This window comes from Camelina sativa, chromosome 10 (assembly GCF_000633955.1).
Source record: "Camelina sativa cultivar DH55 chromosome 10, Cs, whole genome shotgun sequence".
Taxonomy (NCBI): Eukaryota; Viridiplantae; Streptophyta; class Magnoliopsida; order Brassicales; family Brassicaceae; genus Camelina; species Camelina sativa.
Genome location: NC_025694.1, coordinates 22,339,511 through 22,346,092, shown reverse-complemented (window position 1 = coordinate 22,346,092; position 6,582 = coordinate 22,339,511).

Sequence of the window (6,582 nt, the reverse complement as noted above, 5' to 3'; positions counted from 1 at the left end):
CAAAGACCCTCACCCCAACTTGGAATACTATAGTCAATCAAGCTTTTTATAATACTATAACAAGTCAATCAAGCTTTACATAATACTATAGTCAATCAAGCTTTATCTAATACTATACTCAATCAAGTCAATCAAGCTTCAAAATTCCTCACCCCAACTTGGAATACTATAGTCAATCAAGCTTTATATAATACTATTATAATTAGTTGGGGTGAGGGTTGGATACCCTGTTCGATACTATTTGATTAATTATAGTATTTTTGATTTGTAAATTTGTACGGCCACTTGACGTACTTAAAAGTTCCTAATTTTACTTAATTTAACTTCAGTGAAACCCGATTCGATGGCAACTCCCATTGAAAGTTGCTATAGCTTTGGCCATTAAGGGCGATTCATCCGTTCATCTTTGATGACCGAAGCTATAGCAACTCTCAAAACTTTGGGAGTTGCCATCGAATCGGATTTCACTCAAGTTCAATTCGCATTAAACTTGCAGATGCTACTCCAAGCACTCAATCGGAAATCCTTCCCAAAAGAACTCCATGAGATTCTATACGACTCCCTCTCTCTCGCTTTTCAATTCAATTTCTGTAGTTTCTCTTACATCCCTAGGAATTGTAATCGTCAGGTTGATGCTCTTGCAAAAACTACCCTTAGTGGTGCTTGTATAGAACTCTAAGTAATGTTTTAATGAAATTGTTGTTTGTCAAAAAAAAAACAGGTTGACATAAAGAAAATCTTATGGATCTTCGAGAGAATCTTTGGCTTTTTAGCTCTTTTTTTCTTTTTTTTCTTTTATAAGTTTTGAGTCTTATCTCTCTCTTTTATTCTCTCTAGAGAGTCTCGAACAAAAGACCTATAAAGAAAAGAGATTCAATATAATACTCTGCAAAATAACCAAACCATTTCTCTATAAAAAGAATTACACATTCTAGGGCAACTTATAGAGACGAGTAACTAATAACACATGGAGAGAAAAAGCTCTGAGACGCCTCCCGAGGCTTCGCATAGCTCAACTTTTTGAATCTGGATCTCAGATCTGAGTGTTTTTTCCTCCCTTTTCGGATGAATGGCACAATATCTTTTCTCACACTAATGTGGAGACCATCGTACTCTACTTGCATCAATACTAACACGTCCAAAAAAGTTTTTGAGAAGGTTTATGTTTGACAAGAGGTGGATTGATAAGTCAGGTCTCAAAGAGGCGGTGTTAGACGGATGGGGAGGTGGTAATAATATTTCCGTCGAACGATCCATCATGAAAAAAATTCAGAATTGCAAACGAGGTATCTCCATTTGGAAGAATAATAATCAAAAAAAATCAGAAAAATTGGTTAAGGAGCTCCAAGAAAAGATTAATGAGACCTATGAAGATGATCAAGAATCGACGGAAACTCTCCTCAACCTAAATTGACGGCTATGTGAGGCCTATAGAGAAGATGAAGCATAATGGCACCAAAAAAGTAGAGAACTTTGGCTTACAAAAGGAGATAAAAATGCAAAATTCTTTCACGCTTCCACAAAGCAAAGGAGGGCAAGGAACAAGATCGCTGGCATCCTCAATCAGCTTGGAGTATGGGTTGATACAGAAGAAGGAATTGAAAAAGTAGCGGTGGAGTACTTCAGCAAGCTCTTTTCATCCTCGAATGCGAGCGATCCTACAGTGGCCATTAAGGATGTTCCTACTTTGGTCACACCTGATATTAACGAGCATCTCACAAAAGAAATCTCAGAAGAGGAATTTAAACGAGAATTATTCTCCTTGAATCCGGGAAAGGCTCCAGGTCCAGATGGGATGACTGCATTGTTCTTCCAAAAATTTTGGGAAACAATAAAAAGCGATCTCACTATGATGGTGAAGATTTTTTTTAGCTTTGGAATATTTGAAGCCAAGCTAAATAAAACAAATATATGTTTAATCCTGAAAGGAGAACGACCTCGTGAAATGTCAAAATTCTACCCTATTAGCCTGTGTAATGTGAGCTATAAGGTGATCTCAAAAATATTGAGCTTACGTCTCAAGAGGTTTTTACCGGAACTTATATTCGAGACCCAATCTGCCTTTGAAGCAGGAAGATTAATAACATATAATATCCTCATATATCGCTTAAGAAAACTTCCACGCCCTCCGCTCTTACCAGGCCAACGGTAAGAAATTAATGGCAATTAAGACGGACATGACACTACAAGAAAACACGGTTTTTCCGACTACAATTAACGACTGAAACCGTAGTCGTTAAATTTAGCTACTAATTGGCGACTGTTTAGTGACCAATTCGGTATAATCGTTTATTAGTAGCTAATTTGGGACAAAAGAAGTTAGTAGATAAATTAGTCGCTAAATGGCGACTAAATAGCAACGAAATGAGGAATATGTGTATATTGTCCTCAATCAGTCGCCAATATAGCGACTAATGGTGTAGTCGCTACTATAGTCATAAATTTGGCAACTAAATTGCGACACTTTCGGCGGGTCGGTATTTTGTCACTAAATGTTGGTTTAAAACACGTTTTTAGCATTCCGGGGTAGGTGTACATGTTTTTGGCGACTACGTGATATAGTCACTTTTTAGTCGCTAAATATGCCTATATAAACTAAGCTCACCAATCTTTCTTCTCACTCACAGAAACACAAAGCAACAAAAAAAAAAGTGGTCATAGAGATTTATAATAATGTCAGAAAGTTACAATTATAGTAATTTTCGGGAGTGGATGTACAAGAGGATCGATAAAGCGACGGGAAATTTTTCAGAAGAGTTCAGAGCCGGGATGGAGCAGTTCATGCAATTTGCAAATAGCCAGCCTTTTGCACAAGAAAACGGGGGTAAGTTTTTTTGCCCTTGTAGTAAGTGCAAAAACGGGAAGCGTTTTTAAGGGACTAGAATTTGGAATCATCTTTTTAGGTATGGGTTTATGCCAGATTATTATGTTTGGTATAAGCATGGGGAAGAAAATAATATGGATATAGGAACGAGTACTGTTGATCCGACATTTATTAGTGGGAGTGAGGAAGTAGGTAATGTAGTAGAAGATATATATGTGGATATGGTGAATGATGCATTTCCTTCTAATGTGAGTTTTGATGATAACTACCAATGGGATGGGGGTTATCAGAGTGTAGAAGAACCAGTTCTTAACCTTTCAAAAAAATTCTATGACTTGTTAGAAGGTGCAAAAAATCCAATATATGGTGGTTGTCATGAAGGTCACTCACAATTATCTTTAGCTGCTAGAGTCATGCAAAATAAGGCAAATTATTATATGAGTGAAAAGTTAGCGGATTCAGTATGTGAAATATTGAGTGATTATTTACCAGAAGGAAACCAGGCTACGGGTTCTCATTACGAGACAGAGAAATTGATGCGCAATTTAGGACTCCCATATCATACATGTGAGCAAGTTTATTCTGAATTGGTTGAATTCTGTAAATTCACCAAAAACCAAGGATGTCAGTGGAAATGGTCATGAAAGGAAGATGCATGGATATGGAAAGCACCATAACTGGTACAAGGACAGCATTATATGGTCGCTACCGTACTAGAAGGACTTTAATCTCCGACATAATATTGATGTGATGCATACAATGAAGAATTTTTTGGACAACATCATGTACACTCCTATGCGTGTGAAAGGTAAATCAAAAGATTCCGTCATGTCAAGATTGGAAATAGCAAAGTTCTGTTCTCGGCCACACTTACATCTTGATAGGAGGGGTAAAGCACATTTCCCGCCCTATACATTGACAGACAAAGCCAGAACAAGCTTATTGGAATGTGTGAAATACTCGGTTAAATTCCCAGATGGCTATTCGGCAGAGTTAGCTAGTTGTGTTGATATGTAAAATGGAAAGTTTTCAGGCATGAATAGCCATGACTGCCATGTTTTCATGGAGCGGTTAATTCCATTTATCTTTGCAGAACTCCTTGACCGGAATGTCCACCTTGCGTTATCACGTATATTAATTAATTACTTAAAGTTCTATATATATATGAAGTGACTAAAGTTTTTCCGTAACTAATGCCATTTATCTTTAAAATAATATAATATTGTAGGGGTTGGAGCATTTTTCCGGGACTTATGCTCGAGAACTTTGCATACAAGTCGACTTCAAATTCTAAAACAGAACATTGTTTTAATCCTTTGCAATTTGGAAAAGATATTTCCACCATCTTTTTTATGTGATGGAGCACCTGCCTATACATCTTCCCTACGAAGCTGAATTAGGAGGCCCTGTTAATATAGGTGGATGTATCCTTTTGAAAGGTTTTTCAAAAAATTGAAAGGAAAAGCAAAGAACAAAAGATATGCGGTAGGATCAATTGTTGAATCATATATCAATGACGAGATTGCTTATTTCTCTGAGCACTACTTTGCTGCGAATCTACAAACAAAATCAAGGTGAGCAATTAAGAGTAAATATTTTTAATGTGATATTTAAAAGTCCCAATAATTACTTTTTAATAATTTGGTCAGGTTAACAAGATTTGATGAAGGCGAAGCGTTTGAATATCATGTCCCTGGAGTACCCTCTATATTTTCTCAAGTTGACTGCCCAGTGGAGAAATGAATGAAATGTGGCTTTCAGGTGACGACTATCGTTGCGCACACGCATATGTTTTGCGGAATTGTGACTATTTTCAGCCTATTGAGAGGTATACATGTCACAAATTAGTTACATTTTAATATATCTAATTCCACTCTCTTTTCTCATATACATTTGTGGTGATCTGGTCTTTCTATATATAGTATGTTCGAGGATTATATTTCGGAAAAATATCCAGGACTTAGCGAGAAAGAACTCTCCGCGAAAAGAGCAAATGAATATCATTTATGGGTTAAACAATATGTATGTTAAATAGTTTTTGTGATATACATATTTTACTTATTGTTATTATTTAACATATTGGGACTTATATGCAGGTTACTTATTGGAACGCCTCCAATCCATTTCCTACTTGGGTTCAAGAAATTGTCCATGGACCTTTGAACAAGGCTAAAACATGGCCAATGTATATTACAAGAGGTTATTTGTTTCATACAGAGAATCACAGAGCTGGACGAAAGACATGTAACTATGGGGTCTTTGTTAAAGGTGAAAATTATGCGGATGCATCTGATGCTGCAGATTTCTACGGGATATTTACTGATATCATAGAACTTGAGTATGAGGGGATGCTTGGGTTGAAGATCACACTATTTAAATGCAAGTGGTATGACCCTGTTATTGGTAGAGGCACTCGCAAAAGTAATGGCGGCGTTGTAGACGTTCTTTCATCTAGAAGTACAATAATTACGAACCATTTATTCTAGGTATGTATATAAATGCCACATTAATTATATATGTGTAACCTTTACACGTTGATTGCAAAACAACATCTCAAGCCATCAAGTTTGTTATATTCATACCCATACATAAAGAAACCGAAGCATTTGTGGCTCAATGTTCTAAAAGTAAATCCGAGGGGAAACATTTCTGGAGAACCGACTCTTTTGCAAACAGAAACTAATGATGCTGTATTGATGACTACAATTGAAGATTTCATAGTAGAAAATTTGGAAAGGGGAGACCCAATAAATCTCGATTATGATGTTGCAGACGCGGAACCTGAAGATGAATTTATGTGTAATTTATCTTCTTCGGATGATGAAGAAGAAGACGACGAAGAACCCTGATGATAATATTGGTGCTTTAAGATATGTAAAATAAATTATGTATTTTAATAAAATATAATGGTTTTATTTACTTTTTAATAAAAATTTGGAATATTTTTGTTAATGTCTTTAAGATTATTGTTTTATACAATAAATATAACATTTTTTGTATTAAGAAAAAAAAAATTAACATTGGGGTTACTAGAACCCTGGTCTGAAGATTATAATCAGAGTATGTTAACCATCAGAACCAATTTCTCTTTTGTGAATATAAACAAAACGTATCGCTTATATTGTGTAACACTCCTCTTATATTTTGGGCAAAAGAAATTTGGGCAAAAGAAATTTGGGCACACTCCTCTTATATTGTGTAACACTCCTCCCAACAACAATTCGATCTGATCCATCAAATTCGATCTGATCCATCAAATTCGATCCGATCCAAACCTAAACCTAAACCTAAATCATTCGATCTCTCCTTCTTCCTCGCTTCATCATCTCCTTCTTCCATTAAACCTAAATCATTCGATCCATCTCCTTCTTCCTCACTTCCTCATCTCCTTCTTCGTTCTAAACTTGTTCTTCGATCTAAACTCCGACTCACCCATTAACTTCTTCAATCTAAACTCCGACTCACCCTAAACTCCGAATCAACCTAAACCTTCTTTGATCCATCTTCTTTGTCATGTCGTCGAATCCTGCTGTTAAGAAAACCAAAAAGAGAAAGGTTGCACCCAACCTTTCTCAGAGAGCCGGACCATCTAACCAACCCCCGACCGTCGTTAAAGAGCCAACCCTCTTCCACCTCAGTACAATTTCACGTCGACGGCTCAAATTCCTCCGCCGTTCACGCCCCAAGAGCAACAACATTTCTGGAATTCCCACCGCCACAGACGCTTTTCCAGAACTCCGTCAATCGAGTTCCTGATC